The sequence below is a fragment of the Oncorhynchus keta genome, chromosome 27 (genome assembly GCF_023373465.1).
Source record: "Oncorhynchus keta strain PuntledgeMale-10-30-2019 chromosome 27, Oket_V2, whole genome shotgun sequence".
In the NCBI taxonomy this organism is placed as follows: domain Eukaryota; kingdom Metazoa; phylum Chordata; class Actinopteri; order Salmoniformes; family Salmonidae; genus Oncorhynchus; species Oncorhynchus keta.
Window position 1 is genome coordinate 46,064,994 of NC_068447.1, and position 25,223 is coordinate 46,090,216.

A 25,223-nucleotide genomic window follows, 5' to 3' on the forward strand; every position below is an offset into this window, starting at 1 on the left:
CATAACGCAACGGACATAAATATCCCTAGAAAATATTCCTATTCATGGAAATCACAAATGAAGACACAGCTTAGCCTTTTGTTAATCACCCTGTCATCTCAGATTTTCAAAATATGCTTTACAGCCAAAGCTAGACAAGCATTTGTGTAAATTTATCGATAGCCTAGCATAGCATTTTGTCCAGCTAGCAGCAGGTAACTTGGTCACGGAAATCAGAAAAGCAATCAAATTAAATCGTTTACCTTTGATCAGCTTCAGATGTTTTCACTCACGAGACTCCCAGTTAGATAGCAAATGTTCCTTTTTTCCCAAAATATAATTTTTGTAGGCGAAATAGCTCCGTTTGTTCTTCACGTTTGGCTGAGAAATCACCCGGAAATTGCAGTCAGGAAAACGGTGAAAAATATTCCAAATTAGCTCCATAATATCGACAGAAACATGGCAAACGTTGTTTATAATCAATCCTCAAGGTGTTTTTCAAATATCTATTCGATAATATATCCATCGGGACAATCAGTTTTTCAGTAGGACCGATTGGAGTAATGGCTACCTCTGTATTTTACGCGAGAGTCACCCTGGGAGCCATCAGGTGACCACTTGCGCAATGTAGCCGCCTACGGCTATTCTTCAACATAAATGTGTAAAACTACATCACAATGCTGATCTCAGCTTTTTCACAGAACCGCTTGTTGCAATTTTGATGAGGGTCTCTTGTTCAGATATCGGTAAGTGAACTGTAGGCAGGGCATGAAAGGGATAACAAATCCAGTTGTTTGAGTCGTCCGTTTTGGGAAAGTACCTGCGTAATTGCAAACCCGGCTCACTCAGGTGCTTCGTTATATCACATTTGACATTGTCCATAAGCTTGAGTTAATTGCAACAAAAAAAATCATACAATGATGGAAAGACCTGTGTGTTTTCCTTGTTAATGCAGACAGAGAAGAGCTCCAACTTCTTAATCATAGCCTCAATTTTGTCCCGCACATTGAATATATTTGCGGAGTGTCCCTTTAATCCTAGATTCAGATCATTCAGGTGAGAAAAAAACACCCAGATAGGCCAGTCGTGTGAGAAACTCGTCATCATGCAAGTGGTCAGACAAGTGAAAATTATGGTTAGTAAAGAAAAAAGAAAGCTTTAAGCTTGTCTCTCAATTAAGTGAAAATTATGGTTGGTAAAGAAAAAAAAGCTTTAAGCTTTTCAAGTCTCTCAATTTAAAAAATGCGGCAATACTTTGCTCCTTGATAACCAGCGAACTTCTGTATGTTGTAAAAGCTTTACATGGTCGCGGCCCATATCATTGAATAGTGCAGAAAATACACGGGAGTCCATGGGCCTTGTTTTAACAAAGTTAACCATTTTCACTGCAGTGTCCAAAACGTCTTTCAAGCTGTCAGGCCTTCCCTTAGCAGCAAGAGCCTCTCGGTGGATGCTGCATTGTACCCAAGTGGCATTAGGAGCAACTGCTTGCATGCTTTTGCACCATCAGTACCGACAGATCTTGACCACCAAGGTCCATTTGATGTCACAAAGCTGTCCAATACTTAAAAAATATCCTCTCATGTCCTGGTTTCCATTGGTTTACAGAAGAGGATGTCTTCCTTAATTGATCCCCCATAAACGTAACGGACATACACCAGGAGCTGTGCCAGGCCCGCCACGTCTACAGCTGTAACGCATGGAATTCACTAGCTTGTATGCGAAGCAGTAATTGTTTCAAAACATTTCCTGCCATGTCAATGATGCGTCGTGAAACAGTTGTTTAATTGTATTTAATTGTATGTATAGTTTTTGGCCCTTTTCACCCAGCATTGTCCTAGCCATATCTGTGGCAGCAGAAGAATGAAGTCCTCCACAATAGTATGGGGCTTGTCTGTCCTAGCCACTCGGTAACTCATCATATAAGACGCTTCTAGCCCCTTCTTAATAATGGTATCTGTTGCTTTTATTCATTTCTTACTACTCGAAAGTCATCTTTATTCTCGCTCAAAAAACTCCTGTGGCTTATTTTTCAAATTGTCATGTTTCGTTTCTAAATGTCTGCGCAAGATTGAAGGTTTCCCACGAGAGAGTAACGGTTAATGTGATTGGATGTTAATTATTTGACTAGGCACCTGTATTTGACATTGTGTTGTTATTTTGCTGAGCACGAGATGGTTGAATTGTATTTTTGGCAGTGAAACGAGGCTACTCAGGCAAGAAAAAACCTCTGCGTACCCAAGTTTGGGAATACCTGACCTCGAGGATTTAGGGAGAAGGTGAGAGAGTGATGAAGTGAAGGAGAGAGACTGTTATTTTCTCAATAATGTAGTTAAAGCAAGTGTTCAACAGGAATCTGTGTGTGTGACCTCACCTGGTGTCCACACTGTTGCTGCAGAGTACTTTATGCTGAAAAACATGAACTGACACACAAGGACCAACAATATGGTGTAGTTATAGAAACAATGAAGTGTCTTACTATTCTCAATGGTTGGCCCTCTTGCCTATTCTTTGAAGGTGGAAGGAGCCACAGTAATACACCTGAGCCTGCTTACAGCACAGCACAGCACAATCCATCAATCAGATTGATACATGAGTGTGTAGGTGTGGGTTATAGGGTGTCTAATTGTTCTACATTTGTTTCAATATGGGTGTAACGTACTGGGTGTCGTGAGTATGAAGTGAAGTCTGGCGCAGGGAAAACAGAGAGTTCGATATTGCGCTCCTTTAATGCACGCACGGTGAACCACGCCCACCCCACTAAACACTGGATGCTCAAAACCAAAATGCCCCAGAAACGGGGAACGAGAACAGTCCAGCACTATATACGATCATACACAAACACGTTCGTCTGTAACAAACACCAGGGTTACATGAATCAATCCCGCACAAAGAAACGGGCCGGCCGGCTGACTAATAAAGCCTAAACGAATTAAAACCAACTCAAAACAGGTGTAATCAATAAACACATAAGGAGGGGGAGAAAAGAATCAGTGGAATTTAGTAGGCCGGATGACGACGACCGCCGAGCGCCACCCGAACGGGAAGGGGAGTCGTGACAATGGGTGACTTAAAATATTTGATTTGATTTATTTCTCGTTTAATTAACCAGGTAGGCCCGTTGAGAACAAGTTCTCATTTACAACTATGACCTGGCAAAGATAAAGCAAAGCAGTGTGACAAAAACGACACAGAGTTACACATGGGATAGACAAACATACAGTCAATAACACAATAGAAAAATCTATATACAGTGTGTGCAAATATAGTAAGATCAGGGAGGTAAGGCAATAAATAGGCCAGAGTGGTGGAATAATTACAATTTAGCATTAACACTGGATTGGTAGATGTGCAGATGATGATGTGCAAGTAGAGATACCAGGGTGCAAAAGAGAAACAAAACAAAAAAACAATATGGGGATGAGGTAGTTATTTACAGATGGGCTGTGTACAGGTACAGTGATCGGTAAGGTGCTCTGACAGCTGATGCTTATAGTTAGTGAGGGACATATTGTTGGATTTATTATGGATAAATGAATAAACATTATCCCCATTTTAAATAGAATTGTGACTAAGTAAACTAATACTCTGTTTTATAAGTGATTAACAATATCAGTTCATAAGAAGGGATTGTGTGACACGGACAATGAGCAATAAAAAGTGAATGAACACCATTCCAACTAGGAATGGAACGAATGGGTTGTGGACTGTGAAAACAGATAAGGTTATGGTTGACCCTACATGGTTATGGTTGACCCTACAGAAACTTAGCTCTGGGGTTTTGAGATAAGGCAGTGAGTGCATTCCTAGGTTTTCTGTTAATTAAACCTGTCAGTTCAGTGGTGATCGATAATGTTGAGGGGTCAAAAGTTATCTGGGAGTGTGTTAGTAAGTTAGAATGAACTTTTCACCTTACTTTGTCCCGGTCGAGAGGAGGGGATTCTGTTAAAGTAATGAAATGACGTCATGATCTGTATATAAACTGCTGCACGTGATTAAGTGGGAGCGCGCTCCGAGAATAAATTCTATTACCTATTATTGAAAGACTGGTCGGCGTCTATTTTATGCAAACAAGAAATCATACAAATTCTCATAAAATAGATTAAGGGCTTTCAATTGATGAAAGCACATTGGCATAATTAAATTACAGTAACACGTATGTCTCCAGCTTCAGTGACTTTTGCAGTTCGTTCCAATCATTGGCAGCAGAGAACTGGAAGGAAAGGCGGCCAAACTAGGTGTTGGCCTTGGGGATGACCACTGAAATATACCTGCTGGAGCACGTGCTACGGGTGGGTGTTGCTATGGTTACCAGTGAGCTGAGATCTGGCGGGGCTTTACCTAGCAAAGACTTATAGATTACCTAGGGTTTAGTGGGTTTAGCGACGGTTATGTAGCGAGGGCCAGCCAACGAGAGCATACAGGTCGCAGTGGTGGGTAGCATATGGAGCTTTAGTGACGTATCACGGATGGCACTGTGATAGACTACATCCAATTTGCTGAGTAGAGTGTTTGAGGCTATTTTGTAAATGACATCGCCAAAGTCAAGGATCGGTAGGATAGTCAGCTTTACAAGGGTATGTTTGGCAGCATGAGTGAAGGACACTTTGTTGCAAAATAGGAAGCCAATTGAAGATTTAATTTTGGATTGGAGATGCTTAATGTGAGTCTGGAAGGAGAGTTTACAGTCAAACCAGACACATATTTGTAGTTGTCCACATATTCAGAACCGTCCAGAGTAGTGATGCTAGTCGGGCGGGCACATGTGGGTAACGATCGGTTGAAGAGCATGCCTTTAGTTTTACTAGCATTTAAGAGCAGTTGGAGGCCACGGAGGGAGTGTTGTATGGCATTGAAGCTCGTCTAGAGATTTGTTAACACAGTGTCCAAAGAAAGGCCAGAAGTATACAGAATGGCGTCGTTTGTGTAGAGGTGGATCAGAGAATCACCAGCAGCAAGAGTGACATCATTGATATATACAGACAAAATATTCGGCCCGAGAATTGAACCCTGTGGTACCCCCATAGAGACTGCTAGAGGTCCGGACAACAGGCCCTCCAATTTGACACACTGAACTCTATCTGACACGGAACCCAAACCGGCTGCGCGCGTGCGCCATTGTGCATACATTTATTGTCCCCATACACCAAACGCGATCACGCCACACAGGTTAAAATATCAAAACAATTACATTAATTTGGGAACAGGTTGAAAAGCATTACACATTTATTTAGCTAGCTTGCTGTTGCTAGCTAATTTGTCCTGGGATATAAACATTGAGTTGTTACTTTACCTGAAATGCACAAGATCCTCTACTTCGACAACTAATCCACACATAAAACGGTCAATCGAATCATTTCTAGTCATCTCTCCTCCTTCCAGGTTATTTCATCTTTGAACTTATATGGTGATTGGCATATAAACTTTCATAGTATTACTACACCGACCGGCAACACAGTTCGTCTTTCAATCACCCTCGTGGCTATAACCAATGAGGAGATGGGAGAGGCAGGATTTGCAGCTCAATCTGCGTCATAAATAGAAAGGACTTCTATTTTAGCCCATGTCAACACAGACGCTCATTGACGCGCACGAGCAGTGTGGGAGCAATAATTGAATAACATAGATTTCTACATTTATTTTGCAACGCTCGCATCGTGGTCAGCATGAGAAGTAGTTGGTGAACCAGGCGAGGCAGTACTTTGGGAAACCAAGGCTATTGAGTCTGCCGATAAGAATGCAGTGATTGACAGAGTCGAAAGCCTTGGCCAGGTCGATGAAGACATCTGCACAGTACTGTCTTTTATCGATGGCGTTTGTTGCACCCATGACTAGCTCGGGAACCAGATTGCATAGCGGAGAAGGTACGGTGGGATTCGAAATGGTCGGTGATCTGTTTTTAAACAGGATGGATATAGGTCTGTAACAGTTTGGGTCTAGAGTTTCTCCCCGTTTGAAGAGGGCGATGACAGCAGCAGCTTTCCAATCTTTAGGGATCTCAGACAATACGAAAGAGAGGTTGAACAGGTTGCAACAATTACAGTGGATAATTTTAGAAAGAGAGGGTCCAGTTTGTCTAGCCCAGTTGATTTGTAGGGGTGCAGATTTTGCAGCTCTTTCAGAACATCAGCTATCTGGATTTGGGTGAAGGAGAAGCAGGGGGGGCTTGGGCAGGTTGCTGCGAGGGGCGCAGAGCTGTTGTCCGAGGCTGGGGTAGCCAAGTGGAAAGCATGGCCGTGCTTATTGAAATTCTCGATTATCGTAGATTTATCGGTGGTGACAGTGTTTCCTAGCCTCAGTGCAGTGGGGAGCTGGGAGGAGGTGCTCTTATTCTCCATGGACTTTTTGGAATTAGTGCTACAAGATGCAAATTTCTGTTTGAAAGAGCTAGCCTTTGCTTTCCTAACTGAAAGTATACTGTATATTGGTTCCTGATTTCTCTGAAAAGTTGCATATCGCGGGGGGCTATTCGATGTTATTGCAATACACCACAGGATGTTTTTGTGCTGGTCAAGGGTAGTCAAGTCAGGAGTGAACCAGGGGCTATATCTGTTTTTAGATCTACATCATTTTAAATGATTAAATAATTACATTATTTGGGGCGCGCTTATTTAAGATGGTGAGGAAAGCACTTTTAAAGAACAACCAGGCATTCTCTACTGACAGGATGAGGTCAATATCCTTCCAGGATACCCGGGCAAGGTCGATTATAAAGGCCTGCTCGCTAAAGTAGAGGTGTATTTGGAGGGCAAGTTGGTTAGGATGATATCTATGAGGGTGCCCGTGTTTACAGATTTAGGGTTGTACCTGGTAGGTTCCTTGATAATTTGTTGGAGATTGAGGGTATCTAGGACGGCCGGGGTGTTAAGCATATCCCAGTTTTAGGTCACCAAACAGTACGAACTCTGAAGATAGCTGGGGGGGCAATCAATTCACATATGGTGTCCAGAGCACAGCTGGCGGCAGAGGCAGCTCTATAACACGCGACAACAGTGAGAGACTTATTTCTGTAAAGGTGTATTTTTAAAAGTAGAAGCTCAAACTGTTTGGGCACAGACCTGGATAATAAGACAAAGCTCTGCAGGCTATCTCTGCAGTAGATTCAAACTCTGCCCCCTTTGGCAGTTCTATCTTGACGGAAATGTTGTAGTTGGGGATTGAGATTTCAGAATTTTTGGTGCCCTTCCTAAGCCAGGATTCAGACAAGGCTAGGACATTAGAGTTGGCGGAGTGTGCTAAAGCAGTGAATATAACAAACTTAGGGAGGCTTCTGATGTCAACATGCATGAAACCAAGCCTTTTACGCATACCGAAGTCAACATATGAGAGCACCTGGGGGATAGGTGTAGAACTGGGGGCTACAGAGCCTGGGTTAACCTCTACACTCTACATTACCAGAGGAACGTAGGAGGAGTAGGATAAGGGTATGGCTAAAGGCTGTAAGAACTGGTCATCTTGTGCGTTGGGAACAGAGAACAAAAGGGGCAGATTTCTGGGCGTGGTAGAATAGATTCAGGGCATAATGTACAGACAAGGGTATGGTAGGATGTGAGTACAGTGGAGGTAAACCTAGGCATTGAGTGACAATGAGAGAGGTTGCGTCTCTGGGGGCTTCTAAGGCATGCTGAGCAGGACTGGGGGCTCTACAGTGAAATAAAACAATAATAACTGACTAAAACAGCAGTTGACATTAGAGACTGACATTAAAGCAATCATGGGTGTTGGTCGGGACAGCTAAGACAACCTTTATTTTTACAACAACGAGTAAATGGCGATGAATGGGCTGAGAGGGTCAGTTAGGTACACGCAGGACCTGAGTTTGAGGCTCGGTCCAACAGATAAACAAAATGAGATACAGTGTTAATGAACAGACCAGCAGGCATCAGCTGTGTAGCCGAGTGATCATAGGGTCCAATGAGCAGCAATAGGTGAGTCAGGGAGACATTCGGTAGTCTCGCTACTATGCTAGGCGAGCGGGAGACACGGCTTTCAGAAAGCTAGCGGGCCAGGGCTGGCAGATGGGTCTTCAGCGACATCGCAACGAAAAAGCCTGTTAAAAATCACATCGGACGATGTAGCCTGTTTTGTTTTTGTACAGATATCACACCCTTACCTAAACAGCACCCTCACCTGAGAAGTAGAAATCAAAGGGAGAGAATCTGGGAATTGAATAACTGCAGTTGACATAGCTAAGTAAATGGAAGTATACTCTTATTGCAATGTAGATGGCTCTTAATAGAGCATAGTGTAGTCTATGGTGTTGCCAGGGAACAGCACCCTCTTCGAAGAAGTAGGAGGTGAAATGTTTTACATTTTTTTATTTAGCCAGGTAGGCCCGTTGAGAACAAGTTCTCATTTACAACTGCGACCTGGCCAAGATAAAGCAAAACAGTGTGACTCAAACAACAACACAGAGTTACACATGGAATAAACAAACTTACACTCAATAACACAATAGGAAAAGTCTATATACAGTGTGTGCAAATGGCGTAAGGAGGTAAGGAGCGAAATAATTACAATTTAGCAAATTAACACTAGAGTGATAGATGTACAGATGATGATGTGCAAGTAGAAATACTAGTGTGCAAAAGAGCAAAAAAGTAAATAAAACAATATGGGGATGAGGTAGTTGGATGGGCTATTTACAGATGGGCTGTGTGCAGCTGCAGCGATCGGTAAACTGCACAGATTGCTGATGCTTAAAGTTAATGAGGGAGATATAATTCTCCAACTTCAGTGATTTTGCAATTCGTTCCAGTCATTGGCAGGAGACTGGAAGGAAAGGCGGCCAAAGAGGTGTTGGCTTTGGGGATGACCAGTGAGGTATACCTGCTGGAGCGCGTGCTACGGGTGGGTGTTGTTATGGTGACGTAAAAGATCTCCCGCAGACGGATTGCCTCTCTTGCTGCGTTGTTGGACCCCATCCTTGAAACATCCTGCAGAGCAAGCTACATATCCCCTCCTGGTCCTCATGTCCATCCTCATGAAGTTATGCAGGACAAATCTGTCGTTCTGCCCCTGAACAGGGACTTAACCCATTGTTCCTAGGCCATCATTGAAAATAAGAATTTGTTCTTAACTGACTTGCCTAGTAAAATAAAGGTTAAAATGTTTAAAAAAAAATAGGTAGCCTTCACACATCTGAATTCCTCCAGGAGGCAGTCCCAGATGGCCCTTGTCAACCAACCTTGCAGTGACCTACACAGTAACTGTAGGTAATCGTTTTGAAAGAATCTCCAGTTACAAGGTATCTGTAGGAATACGGAAGATAATGTCATTATACTTTTACATCACCAGGTAATTGTGGATTACTAAAGAATAATATCCCTTATAACGAATCATGATAAAATTGGATTGATAGATTCATGTGCACACACACATGTGCAGCATGTGCAATAACAGGATCATATCAAGGAGGGGTCCAACAAAGCCAAGCTTTTCTAGTTAAATGGATTTATTAGACTGGAGGCAATTGGTACTCCTCAAGGCCAGGCTATTCTAGTGTTAAATATGCATACGATCATTTTGACCGTCATTGTGCTTTGTGGATGAAATGCACATATTTAGGAAAGTCAAGGACTGGTGGGTTAAAGGTTTTTAGTGAAGTTAAGTTATTGAAATTGAAAACTGTCAGATTGACCATCTTGGCGGTTCTAGTGTTTAGTAAGCGCAACATGGTGCATTGGCCAATTCATTGAAAACTTCAACTTTGTCTTGCTTATAGAGTCGGTACTACCTGTTTGCTGAAATGGGTGCAAGAGGGATTTTTGTAACGTGTCTCGAGCACTTTCACAAGGTGCTGAAACCCCCTATTCTCAACCAATGAGAATGGGTGCATATCCGCAGCTTTAAACCAAAAGACTGTAAAAATAAACACAGCCTACCTATCGCTCTTGTGATTTCTTTGGCCGGGTCAGAATCAGCTGCCAAGGGCTGCTTATAAATGCAGAAGGGAGAAACTGTTGTGTTGTTGTTTCTTCGCATTTGCATCTTGCTCCGGTTTACTGGAGTGATGTTGTTGTGTCAACATATTTGAGGTGTTGGCAGCTGCATAGGCTACTCTCGTTGAGTGTTGTGACATACTGTTAATATTTCATCCTCAACTCTCCATCGCCGTAATCTACTGGGAAGCCAAAATGTTCCCAAACTGGAGATAAACGATGATGCATGGAGAATCCTCTAATTCTTGTTTATCGACGCCACCACTCGCCATCGTACAGAACTAGTTCTGGGCTGCGCCTCGCAAAAGGACAGTTTGAAATGTGAATTTTGATTTAGCTGTATAACCTGAAATGTGAGTTTTTTTCAGCTCAGAATTACTCAAGAGGCATAGGCATGGTGTTTTTTTTCTTATTTAAAAAAAAATTAATTTGGGATCACAGTGCGGACGAACAGAGGACCCTGTACCGAACGGACCAGTAAGAATATGTGTACCATTACGCCTCTAGATAAGAACTTTGCCAACCTGCATGGCAAAGGAACATTTTAGAACACAAAGACCTCACGACTGGGTCGTGCCTCTGGCAACGTAACCGATAGAATGAAAGACCACCCGGTGGACATGCTGGCAAAGTCGACAGGCTAGCGTGCTGTAAAAACAGTTGGAGACGGACAGAAGGGTGTGTTCATAACAATTCAACTGTTCTACCTTGTGAGCTACAGTAGCAAATAGATCCAAGTTGGCTGGACTCATCATACATATGGAATTGTTTTATGATGGCCATACCAAGGATCATTTAGCTATTTGATTTAGAATTTTAGTACCCCTTTAGGTATCAGAAATACATTTATTTACATATTTTGATGAAACATTTAATTTTGCCATACTGCCATAAGCCCATAGAAACACACTGAATAACTGGTTTATACATGGAAAAAAAAATCCATGTCCGTCCGATATATATATCCGAGAGATATAAGATCAGGATTTTTAACAAATATTTAACCCTTTTTTAGGCACTTAACTACTTCTGTATGTACATACTTCCATGGGTGTCCTAGAGCAAAACCGAGAACAGTGTGTAGACCAAACGGGTCGGACGCTATAGACAGAAATGGTCAGATCAGCTTTACCGACTTCAGACAAGTCCCCTGACATTTTTAGGGTTGTAGAGCAAAATGGATATAATAGTTTGTAGACCAAACCGTTCGGACGCTACAGACAGAAATTGTGTTTTGTGTGGCTGGCAGGTAGCCTAGCGGTTAGAGCACAGGGCCAGTAACCAAAAGGTTACGGGTTTGAATACCCGAGTCGACAAGCTGAAACATCTGTTGATGTGCCCTTGAGCAAGACACTTATCCCTAATTTGCTCCAGTGGCGGAGTACTACTATGGCTCTCCCTGTAAAACACATTTCACTGCACCTACCTGGTGTATATGACAGTAAAAAAAGTATTTATTTTTAATTGTGAAAGGCTTATATGTAGCCAAGGTATAATTTCACTAGCCAAGGTATAATTTCACAAGCCCGGAATTCATTAGATTACTGCTGACTGTTTGAAATGCAGTGTATTTGACCTTTTATTGTACAACAAAGCGTATTTAGCGATAATTATTGTGAATCGCCCATTCACATGGGCCCAATAGTTTTTTTTATAGGATTTACAGGTCGCCCAGCCCTCGTTAAGATAACACATTACCACCAGCTTATCCAAAGACATGGTCCTCTTTTCCAAATTATTTAGCGTGGGTCCGTCAACACGGCAGTTAGGCTATACATGAAATACAACACAGAGGGTATGACCGACTGTTCCATCCATTTGAGTTCTATTATGGTAATAACGCTAATTTCTGTACTGTAGGCCAAGCTAAGACCCATTGTCGCATAGTCTATTGTGGTAGTTGGTCACTCTCGACTTGGTCTATTGGGCAGATAGGTGCTCGTTTAGCCAGGTCTGACAGTAGCAGGGTAGAGTCATGATACACTGACTGCATGGTCGAAGCAATCGGTGGAGCCGGTGGCGTTGGTTGCCCCAGGCGACAGCAGCGAAGCCAGCCCTGACGAGAGGAGTGCGAGGGATAATCCCAGAGGGCCTTGAGGCAATCCTCTTGGCAGCGACGACGAGCACTGCGATTTACACCCGGGTAAGAGCCCCTGACATCCGCTTTCGCCCACTGCCCTTAATCCTCTTATGCACACATGGAGGTTAACACCCACAGTGTCGGGGACGAGTGTGAAAAGACATTAGTTAAGGCCTGAGCCATGGAGCTCATCAGCTGCTCTTATTGCCTTGTAAATGCCATCGTTATTCTATTACAGTGACACAGACAATAGGTTGAGTAGTGCACCATAATCTAATCTGGAATCTTTCCCAACATTTTTTTAAAATTTAAAGCAGGGTGGAATTGTGAGGAATTGTATAATGGTCATATATGAATCAAATCTGACTGGATTTTCATGAGGAAGTCCAGAACAACTAATACAGTAAAAATATGAAACTCAACTACCTGACAATGCAGGACAGCGAGAGCTATTTTCGCTAAATGCCCGTAGGTTGAACATAAAAGGACATCCTCTCTCATCCTGTAGATTTAGGCTACTCCAACAAACATCTCTTAAGCTAGTTGCACATTCCCTGTAGACATGCTACAATAGCTAGGGCTAAGAGAAATACCTGAGCTCCTGACCAATGACCTATCAGACTATCAATTCTTGTACTAAGGCACCAAGCCGTTGTAGGCACCACAATGTCTGCAACTGTCACGACTTCCGCTGAAGTCGGCCCTTCTCCTTGTTCCGAGTCACTACCGATCCATTTTTCTGTTTCGTTTTGTTTTGTCTGATTTACATACACACCTGTTTTACACTCCCTCATTACATTCCCTATTTAACCATCTGACATACATTTCTGTTCTGTCTGTGATTGTTTATGTCGTTAGTGGTTGTGTTCGTGTTAGAGTTTTGTTGTATGTTCCATTTTTGGAATTTTGCTTTATTCTTTGAGTAAATACCTGTGTCCTGCACCTGACTCCACTTTCACTCTGCACCCAATCGCTGACAGCAACCATTATAAAACAGGTGCATCTCCACGTGGTCTGTCAGAACAAGTCATAGAAATAACCCAGTTAAAGGAAAGGAACATGAACAAATACAACAAAAACTCCCAAATACTTTTTTTTTTAGAAACGGAAACACTCTCAGTATAGTGATGCAGGCATTTAGATGTTGTACATATGAAATTGTGTCATTCGGAACTTTATCCACAATATAAAACAGGTGCATCAATTTGACAGTATATTCCATTTTGTGCGATTCGAGCTGTTTCCCCTATCCAGATGTTCCATTCTCTGAGTAGCATGAAGCTAGAATGAACAGAAGGGTATCACTCGAGTCGCAACAAAATTAAATATAACATTGCAGATAAAGTTATTAATGACACCATTTCATTTGTACAACATCTAAAACAGCAATTCTCAACTGGTAGGTCGAGACCCAAGTGTGGATCCCGGAAGGTTTTGAGTGGGTCATAGGTGTCTGAGTAAAAAATATATATTATTTTTGATGAAAAAATAATACTCCGGTCTGAACTTTAATAGCTAAACCAGATAGAATGTGTGTAGATGTCACGACTTCCGCCGAAGTTGGCTCCCCTGCCTGTTCGGGCGGTGCTCGGCGGTCGTCGTCACCGTACTACTAGCCGCTACCGATCCCATTTTTGTTTGTCTGTTGGTTTTGTCTTATTAGTTTCACCTGTGTGTATTTTAGTTTAATTAACGTCCTTATATGTAGTAGGTTGTCCCGCCCTTGTTTTGTGCGGGATTGTTTTTGTATTCATGTCATTTGGTGTAGTGCTTGTGTTTTATTCTCCGGTCTATTTTTGATCCTGTGTTGGATTATTCACCCTGTGTGTTGGGTTGACCGTGTTTTTTGTGCGCCGGAGAATAAACTGTCAAATATCTGAAACCTGCTCTCTGCGCCTGACTCCACCCACCTTGATAAAACGTGACAGTAGAAGTCATAACGAACTTAAAATTGTCAAATAATTTACCCCCCCCCCCAAAAAAAACATTATTCAATCATATTTTCAATATAGAGCTATTACCCAGCTTGCACTGTGGATTCCAGCTGAGTTTCGGGGAACTCGGCTGAGAGTCAGACTCAGCCGATGTCATGTGGCCTGAGTCTGTGCCGCCTTAGGCAGTATTACTTATGGCTAGGATGCGGAGATTGAGCTCGGGCCGATTCCAGTGTGAGTTATCTGGCCCAAATGTATTACTTAAGGCTCGGGCCGATTCCGGTGCGATTTATCTGGCCCAAATGTATTACTTGGGTCTCAGGACGATTGGGGCTACTCTCTGGCAGATGATTACATTGGCTGTTTTATATAATTAATGTTTAATTATTTATACATTTTTCCATATTTTCTCATTGTTTCTGTGATCAAACAATACAATTACCATTTAAATTGAATTCTTTAAGAGTCCTGTTTAAGTTGTATTTTCGTATTTTGATACTTTGTGCAAGACAATAAGCATTAAAAACCTTGTGGGTGGAGCTTCCAGAGTGACACAGTGCTCTAAGACACTGCATCGCAGTGCAAACTGCGTTGCTACAGATGCTAGTTCGATACTCGTGCCGGCTGCGACTGGGAGACCCATGAGGCGACGTCCAAGTTAGGGGAGGGTTTGGCCGGATGTCCTTGTCTGATCGCGCTGTGGCGGGCCAGGTGCATGCATGCTGACACTGTCACCAGGTGTATGATGTTTCCTCCAACATATATTATTTTGGGGGGGTGGATGATTATAATTTGTATGCATAAAATGTAAAATAGTCCTATTTAAAATGACTAAAACGGATAATTTTGTATACATTTATTTAAATTTGCATCGGGCAGCTTCTGGGTGCATTCTGGTAAGATGCCGACAGAAATGGCCCAGTGTACATGGGCCAATTCTGGGCAGTCATTCATTTTGATTCCGGGCCAAGTCCGACACCCGATTCCAGGCCAATTCAATCAGTTCCGGCCTCCCGGAAGAGGGCCGCTTCTGGGTCGATTCCTCATGGCTAGCTGGGTAGCAGCACTACTTTGGTTGATTTTTGTGGTCTCAAACCAGTGAGTTTAACATTCTTCATCAAGAATATGGGTAACATTTAATTATTGACAATGAAAGAGGTGGGAATGTTGTTCCCTTGTCATATATTTGCCACGTTTACCATCAATATAGCATCAACATTGTTTTCCTGATTGTATTTTGGCTATTATTTTTTCGCGATGTGAGTTTTGGGTCGCAACTGAGACAACCCGGTTGGGTCCCGAGGCAAAACCTGTTGAGAACCACTGATCTAAAAGACATGCTTCACCTGTACTGGGAGCTTTTCCCTTTCTTAAAGGACGTATTTGGGTATTTTTGAGCATTTCATGTTTTTTTTAGAGCCCCCGTACTGCACAATGAGGAATTGAGTCGCTGGTTGGGGTAAGTTTCTCCAAAACAAGTGAAATCACAACAACAACAAATGCCATGCCATTTAAATAAAACAATACAGCAACATTCTCCTTTATAGCCTAATTACTGGTAGCCTAATTAGATTACTAATTGAGATGATTCAAGTATCAAGAGGTCAAGTGTCATGAGAAGATACTATATTGACCTGCTTGAGGACAAAACTAGGCCTCCCAGTTAAAAATACATTTTCCTAGCCATTACAACCTATGAATCTAGTAGTACTAAGCCTAATTCCCACCATGGCTAAGACAAGCTAACTGAGCTAGCAGTGCTCACCCAGTCTAAGTCTTCCCTGTGGTAAACAAGCCTAGTTAGCATGCTAAGCTAGCAATACTTACCCAGTCGAAGTCTTCTCCTGTTGTAATACAAGCCTATTTAGTTAACATGCTCAACTAGCAATACCCTCCCTCTAGGCCTTCTCCTTCAGGTTGGTGTTGCTGAGCTTCAGGATAACATCAAATTTGATGTGCTTCACACTCATCCGACCAGGCTTCTTGTTAAGGTCCACCTGACTGATGATCTAAAGGACACACAAAAGAACAGAAAAATGTGTGCCTTCAGAAATCATGCTAAAATTAGCAAAAACGTTACACACGTTAGACATCATCAAAACACCAGTGACAGTTCCTGCCCTCAAAAACACACAAGCCAGGACGTCACCATCCTTTAGTTCGGGGCTCGTACAATGGAAAAAGAATTGAGGTTCCTGACGACAGACATTTTAATAAATGATCAATGCAAATATATGACCAAAGGTTACAGTCCGTAAAAAAAGCATATAATTAAAAACTACAACCCATCAAACACTATATGCTTGGTGGTTTTTGAGTGAGTTTTTCTGTGCCCCTGGTGATGTGACCCTTTAGTAGCTGTGTCTTCTGCAAAAGCTACTGGGGATCCAAATGAACAAATGCCAATTATATTGTGCATGTCCTTCAGAATCAGCACATTATGTGCCAGTGCTATATTTCTGTATTTTTACTGATATCATGTTGCATATCACATTGTGTGTTTTATGTGTACTGGATTGACCAAAAACTGTATATTTCATTTGTGTATCTGTGTGTGTGTGCATGTGAGGTCGTTGACACCAGGCGAGCGGAAGCACTCCTGGCCAGGTCTGTCTGTACAGACATCGGATGTGGTGGTGGTCGCCTGGGGGTGGGGGGTATGGGCCAGCCCTGATACACAGAGGGGGCCACTGTAGCAGGAAGCTCCAAATCGTATACCCCCCAACACACACACACACACACACATACACACACAAAGTATGTATGATGGTGTGGTTTGTTATTGTATATGGAGTGTGTCTTAGCGTTTATTGGCGTCCTGTGGTAAGCTAGCACGAAAAAGGCAGTATGGGAGGTGACCGCTTGTTCCCGTGTGCATGTGCACAGTTTGACCAGAGCGATAAAGACCAGGCTGTGGTTTACGCTCTGCTCCTAACTCAGACATACCAAACTTGACACATTTTTATGATCCCACAATGCACACATTTGCCTAGGCCCTTTTTTAGTCTAATAATGTTGGCAGAAGACTGCCTCAGTATGAATTGTAATTTATAGACTGTTATGGGTACTTGGTAATTGGCTTCTCTTCATCTAGCTAACTAGAAGAAGACTTCAGGGTGCCCAAGAAAGTCCAGCAAGCGCCAGGACCGTCTCCTAAAGTTGATTCAGCTGCGGGATCGGGGCACCACCCGTACAGAGTTTGCTCAGGAATGGCAGCAGGTGTGAGTGCATCTGCACGCACAGTGAGGGGAAGACTTTTGGAGGATGGCCTGGTGTCAAGAAGGGCAACAAAGAAGACACTTCTCTCCAGGAAAAACATCAGGGACAGACTGATATTCTGCAAAAGGTACAGGGATTGGACTGCTGAGGACTGGGGTAAAGTCATTTTCTCTGATGAATCCCCTTTCCGATTGTTTGGGGCATCCGGAATAAAGCTTGAGAAGACAAGGTGAGCGCTACCATCAGTCCTGTGTCATGCCAACAGTAAAGCATCCTGAGACCATTCATGTGTGGGGTTGCTTCTCAGCCAGGGGAGTGGGCTCACTCACAATTTTGCCTAAGAACACAGCCATGAATAAAAAATGGTACCAACACATCCTCCGAGAGGAACTTCTCCCAACCATCCAGGAACAGTTTGGTGACGAACAATGCCTTTTCCAGCATGATGGAGCACCTTGCCGTAAGGAAAAAGTGATAACTAAGTGGCTCGGGGAACAAAACATCGATATTTTGGGTACATGGCCAGGAAACTCCCCAGACCTTAATCCCATTGAGAACTTGTGGTCAATCCTCAAGAGGCAGGTGGTCAAACAAAAACCCACAAATTCTGACAAACTCCAAGCATTTATTATGCAAGAATGGGCTGCCATCAGTCAGGATGTGGCCTAGAAGTGAATTGATAGCATGCAAGGGTGGAATGCAGAGGTCTTGAAAAAGAAGGGTCAACACTGCAAATATTGACTCTTTGCATCAACTTCATGTAATTGTCGATAAAAGCCTTTGACACTTATGAAATGCTTGTAATTATACTTCAGTATTCCATAGTAACATCTGACAAAAATATCTAAAGACACTTGAAGCAGCAAACTTTGTGAAAATTAATATTTGTGTCATTCTCAAAACTTTTGGCCACGACTGTAGGCCTAAGGTTTGCTAGGGGGGAGGTCCGGATGGGGTCAGGCAAGTTGTAGCATTTAGCATTTTTGAAAAACCTTTAACCGACATTCGCTGAAACCTAGCGTCTTCAAATATATCAAACATTGTAACCAAGACAGAATTATTTTTTGATCCTAAATTAAATTGAAGTGTCTCAATGACGCTTTCAAATTTTGTCGGTTACATTTTGGGGTAATGATTATTCTAAATAATAGGCGTATTTATGTGGATAGTCGACTGAAAATGTCAACTGGCTTAATTGTTTTTGGGGAGAAAATTCTGAATAATTAAATTACTGGATTCAATTAAGACAGTTTCCTGTAGGCTTTGTGTAAAATGAAACAACTGAACTAGGCCTATAGGAGCTTGTTTCAGTTCTCCATCCCGGACCTAATCCATCAAATCAAACTGACTACTAGACTACCATTCATTCAACATGCCTTGTCGTAATTGGCAAACTATTATCACACCATTAGCAGCCTACTGTTGACATATAGCTAGCTATATGAAGAGGACAGATGAACTGATTCATTAACGTAGGCCTGCTAATCTTTAATAGCCTAAATACATTTTTTTGTGAAGGATGATATTAGCGGAACAGCTCTCTGCTACTGTATGTCTGCTTCCATCTACACAGCGATGCGTACTGAACTACTACAGCACTGCATGTTTCATTGCTTGTCTATGCGCTCGCACCTACTACAGACATCAAAGCATATGAAATGTGCTATTTTACAGGGTCTACCTGCCAGGGTAAGCCTTAGCTAAGGCACTAACTACAAAATAATAGTGGTTATGTGCTTGACTAACACATATAATTTTGGAAAATGTATTTGGCAACCAGTTTGTTCTCCATTTGACATACCCTGTGGTATCAACGAATGAAGTGGAGAGCTGCCATCCAGGTAGAGGGAGGAAAAGCAATAATAGTACTATGACTACAGGAGTGAGCCTGAGCAGAGAACTAGAGTTTTCTTTCTCCTCATCCGAGTCCTCTGAATGGCTCAGCTCCAACTTCAGACAGTTACAGTTACCACAATGTGCCAACTAGAAGCCTATTTTTGGGTAGTTTTTCGTACCAGCGTACTTTGACCTCAAATTGTGTGCATGGTATGCAAAATGCGTGCAGGTTGACAGGTTTACTAATGCACTCTGCAGACCACATCCTCTCTGCCTATGTAGCAGCCGGCCACCCCCCCACCCACACACACACACACACACACACAAACAGGGGAGGACGAGGGGGGTGCTTTTCTGCTGCTCTAATTAAAACAGTAGCAGCGCGCACCTCAGCCTTTTTTCTCTTTAACGAGGGGAACAGTTAAAAAAATGAATAAACAGGCAGTGGGGTGCATCATGAATAAACACTGTGCGCTGTGAGGGGTTCTTGGAGTGTGTGTGCTGGAGGGTGGACGACTGTGCCGTAGGCAGAGAGGATGTGGTCTGCAGAGCACGTTAGGAGTAGAGTAAACCACAGCCTGGTCTTTATCACTTTGGTCAGACCATCAACACACACACACACACACACACACACACACACACACACACACACACACACACACACACACACACACACACACACACACACACACACACACACACACACACACACACACAGACCATCACGGTGACCACTCCCACAAAACCAAGCTGTCGCCTCCACACTGCCGTTCTCCTGTTAGCTTACCACAGGAGGCTAGCACTCACTAAGACATATATGGGTCTGCACACCACATATACTCAAAGCCAAACCCACACGCACACAGTCAAACATGTTGACAGTTTGCGACCTTACCCTGATAACAAAGGTTTGTAACGCGCACACACACAACCCTCAGATGTACTTCCTCCCCCTCATCGTTCCGAGCCTATGCAGTTGTTAGCCGTTGAGACCTCGCTAACTGCCTTGATACACTGGACTGTGTTTTCCACTGATACCTGAGAAAGTGTTGCATAACTCCCACCCAAGTTGTTTGTTTCCATTGGGTTTGTTGCCAAATGTTGTCCTCTTGTTGTATTTCTCACATCTAATCAACCCCTTCAGATCAAGGCTACACAAGTGCTAAGGGCAGGGGTGGCCAACCCTCCTCATAGTGAGCTACTGGTTATGCAATGCTACTGGTTATTCCGCTGAGCATGGTCCAGTGAGCATATTACCAGTTCATTTAGGTGTGATACCTAGATTAGGGTTGGAGCGAAATCCTTTAGGGCTCGTATTCACAAAGTATCTAAGAGTAGGAGTGCTGATCTAGGTTCAGGTCCCTCCTGTCCATGTAATAATCGTATTCATTATAAAGTAAAGAAGGCAAAACTGGTTCTAGATCAGCACCTCCACAGGGAGACGCTTTGTGAATAAAGGCCTAAGAGGGCAGTGCTGTTGGGGGAAGGTGGGGGACCCTTAGTATAGAGCAGTGGTTCATTGTAAACCTGCCACACACACACACACTATATGATACATTTATTAAACATATGAATGAGTGTGAGTTTGTCACTTCCCACAAGCTGGGTTGGGACAAAGAGCTATTATAGGGCCAGGGCACAAATAATAATAATCAATAATTTTGCTCTTTATTTAACCATCTTACATATAAAACCTTATTTGTCCATTGGAAATTGTGGATAACTCACTACAGGTTAACGAGAAGGGTGTGCTTGAAAGGATGCACATAACTCTGCAATGTTGGGTTGTATTGGAGAGAGTCTCAGTCTTAAATAATTTTCCACACACAGTCTATGCCCGTATTTTGTTTTCATGTTAGTGAGGGCCAAAAATCCACTCTCACATAGGTTTTTTATTTTATTTCAATTTAACCAGGCAAGTCAGTTAAGAACAAATTCTTATTTACAATGACAGCCTATGGGGGAACAGTGGGTTAAATGCCTTGTTCAGGGGTAGAACAACATATTTTTACTTTATCAGCTCTGGGATTCGATCTAACAACCTTTCAGGTTACTGCCCCAACACCCTAACCACTAGGCTACGTGCCTCCAAGGTACATGGTTGCAAAGAGCATCAGTGTCTTAACAGCACGATTTGCCAAGACAGGATACTCTGAGCACAGCCCAATCCAGAATCTGGCAGTGGCTTCTGATTAAATAACATTTTCACAGAACCTCTTGTTGCAATTTCGATGAGACTTTCTTGTTCAGATATCAGTAAGTGGACTGGATGCAGGGTATGAAAGGGATAACGAATCCAGTTGTTTGTGTCATCGTAATTTTCGCACCCAACTCACTCAGGTGCTTCGCTATATCACATTTCACATTGTCCGTAAGCTTGAGTTCATTTGCACACAAAAGTCATACAATGATGGAAAGACCTGTGTGTTGTTAATGCAGACAGAGGAGAGCTCCAACTTCTTAATAATAGCCTCAATTTTGTCCAGCGCATTGAATATACTTGCGGAGTGTCCCTGTAATCCTAGATTCAGATCATTCGGGCGAGAAAAAAACATCACCCAGATAGGCCAGTCGTGTGAGAAACATGCTAGTGGTCAGACAAGTGAAAATGATGGTCAGTGAAGAAAACTTTAAGCTCGTCTCTCAATTAAAAAAAATGTGTCAATACTTTGCCCCTTGATAACCAGCGCACTTCTGTATGTTATATAAAAGCATTACATGGTCGCTGCCCATATCATTGCATAGCGCAGAAAATACACAAGAGTTCAGGGGCCTTGCTTTAACAAAGTTAACCATTTTCACTGTAGTATCCAAAACGTCTTTTAAGCTGTCAGGCATTCCTTTGGCAGCAAGAGCCTCTCGGTGGATGCTGCAGTGTACCCAAGTGGCATCGGGAGCAACTGCTTGCACGAATGTTACCATACCACTCTGTCTCTCTGTCATGGCTTTTGCGCCATCAGTACAGATACCAACATGAGCAGCAGCTACGTTTGGCTACATACAGACCGTTAGTGGAATTCCCCCGAGAGAGTAGCGGTTAATGTGATTGGATGTTAATTATTTGACTAGGCTACCTGTATTTGACATTGTGTTATTTCACTGAACACTGGTTGATGGTTATTTATAAAATCATCTTAGGCCTCACTCCCCCCTATCTGAGATATCTGCTGCAGCCCTCATACTCCACATACAACACCTGTTCTGCCAGTCACATTCTGTTAAAAGTCCCCAAAGCACACACATCCCTGGGTCGCTCCTCTTTTCTGTTCGCTGCAGCTAGCGACTGGAACGAGCTGTAATAAACACTCACACTGGACGGTTTTATCTCAATCTCTTCATTCGAAGACTCAATCATGGACACTCTTACTGACAGTTGTGGCTGTTTTGCCTTGATGTATTGTTGTCTCTACCTTCTTTCCCTTTGTGCTGTTGTTTGTGCCCAATAATGTTTGTACCATGTTTTGTGCTGCTACCATGTTGTGTTGTTACCTTGTTGTGGTCATGTTGTGTTGCTACCATGCTGTGTTGTCATGTGTTGCTGCCTTGCTATGTTGTAGTCTTAGGTCTCACTTTATGTAGTGTTGTGTTGTCTCTCTTGTCGTGATGTGTGTTTTGTCCTACATTTATATTGTATTTATTTTTAATCCCAGCAGGAAGTCTTTTGCCTTTTGATAGGCCGTCATTGTAAATAAGAATTTGTTCTTGACTGACTTGCCTAGTTAAAGGTTAAAAAAAAGAAGAAAAAAAAAACTAGATGGTTTAATTTTATTTTGGAAGTGAAACGAAGCTACTCAGGCGAGAAAAAATAACTTACCCAAATGTATAGTCCGCTGGAAAATATAAATGGACTGTTTGAACATGTGAAAAAATTATATGTTCTTTAAAAAAAAAGTTAAATGTGAATCACATTTTTATTTGGCCAGATGGCATTGTGTACCACAGTTTGGGAATATCTGGTAAATAAGGTAGGTTCAGGATGGTGATGGATGGATTTGGCTTTTTACCTCCAGTAGGAAGGGCAGAACAGGCACAACGGTGTGTGTGCTGCGAGAGAGGAGGGTGAGGCCACGCACACAGTGCATCCTCTGAGGGTAGTAGCATGACGTGGGCACCAGCCTGCACAGCAAGACAGACACGGATTCAGTGGTTAACACTACCACCTGCTGGTTGAAGTGTGAAGTACAACTTGCTTTTAGGGCAGGGGTGGGCAATACATTTAGGCTCGAGAGCCACATAGAGATTAAGAAATTCTATAGCAGGCCAAACATAATTTATATGTGTGTGTGTGTGTGTGTGTGTGTGTGTGTGTGTGTGTGTGTGTGTGTGTGTGTGTGTGTGTGTGTGTGTGTGTGTGTGTGTGTGTGTGTGTGTGTGTGTGTGTGTGTGTGTGTGTGTGTGTGTGTACCCACTTGATGGTGCCCACTATGACCTGGCACAGTGGGTAGATGAGGGGCTGCAGGACGTTGCTGGGGTGCAGCGTGCTGAGAAAACGACGCCACAGGTATTTGTATTTATTATGGATCCCCATTAGCTGCTGCCAAGGCAGAATCTACTCTTCCTGGGGTCCAGCAAAAAAATTATAAAAATGTTCAGAACATTACAACACACTGTGTGCCCTCAGGCCCCTACTCCACCACACATCTACAGTTCTAAATCCATGTGAAGATGTGTGTATGGTTCCCATGTTATGGTGTGTGTGTGTGTGTATACATGTGTCTGTGCCTATGTTTATGCTCCTTCACAGTCCGCGCTGTTCCATAAGGTGTTTTTTAATCTGTTTTTTTAAAATCCAATTTTACGGCTTGCATCAGTAACTTGATGTGGAGTAGAGTTCCATGTTGTCATGGCTCTATGTAGTACTGTGCACTTCTCATAGTCTGTTCTGGACTTGGGGACTGTGAAGAGACCTCTTGTGGCATGTCTGGTACAGGCAGTGGACAAACTGCCAGTTATACACCGACTGGTATGTCTCCTGCAGCGATCACACACAGAGACACACAAGGACACAGACACCTTAAAATTAACATCAGCACCGATCTACATTCCATTCGTAGTTCGTCATGGAAATATTGTAACAAGCTTTTTGAAATCACTGCTTTTCTAACGATTTGTCCCAATAGTCTGAAATGAAAGTGGAACCCTTGACTCCTATGTTAATATGTCACTTTGACCACGCAATAAAACCTTTATGAACAACATTATTCCTTAATATCACTTAATATCACTGTACTTCCTAGTGTCCGATATCATACCTCATAATCATGAACCTGTTTACGTTTATGTCACACATAGTCCTTGACTATGTTCTCCAAATGTTGCTATTTGATTAGGATCCCCATTAGCAGATATTCTTCTTAGGGTCCACACAAAACATTGCATAATACAGAATATTAATAAGAAAAGAAAAGCTCAAGAAGATAACTACATACATTTAAAATGTCACAGCCTACAAATCAACACATACACACAATATATCTAGGTCAAACAGGGGAGGTGTTGCTTTCAGTCTTTTGAAAACAGGTTTGCTGTTCACTGCTTTGCTCAGGGGCAGAACGATAGGTGTTGACCTTGTCGGCTCTGGGATTTGATCCAGCAACCTTTCAGTTACTGGCCCAATGCTCTAACCACTAGGCTACCTTCAAATGAATAGGAGCTCCCATGCAATCATGGCTCTAGAAAATACTGTAGAGTTTTTTGAATTTGTTGTGGATTTGGGGGACTGTGAAAATCTGGTGCCATGTCGGGTGGGGTAGGTGCGTGTCAGAGCTGTGTGTAAATTGACTATGAAAACAATTCTGAATTTAAGACATCGTTACTTATATAAATAAGAAGTGATGGAGTCAATCTCTCCGATACTTTTAGCCAAGAGAGACTTGCATGCATAGTATTGATATAGACCTCTGATCACAGTGAAGAGCAACACGCGCCAGTCTGCTCTGGGCCAGCATCGTTTTTCTTTATGTACTTCTTTGCAGCACCTGACCATATGACTAGGCAATAATGAAGATACACTATATATACATAAAAGTATATTGACACCCCTTCAAATGAGTGGATTCGGCTATTTCAGCCACACCCGTTGCTGACAGGTGTATAAAATCGAGCACAGCTCCATGCAATTTCCATAAACAAACATTGGCAGTAGAATGGCCTTACTGAAGAGCTCAGTGACATTTAACGTGGCACCGTCATAGGATTCTACCTTTTCAACAAGTCAGCTTGTCAAATTTCTGC

General features: G+C 42.6%; 1 pseudogene; it reads right to left on the bottom strand.

Annotated features, from left to right (window-relative positions):
• Window positions 1–24,279, bottom strand: part of LOC118360350 (nucleolar complex protein 2 homolog) — a 43,117-nt pseudogene extending 18,838 nt beyond the window's left edge.
• Window positions 24,280–25,223: the final 944 nt, after the last annotated feature.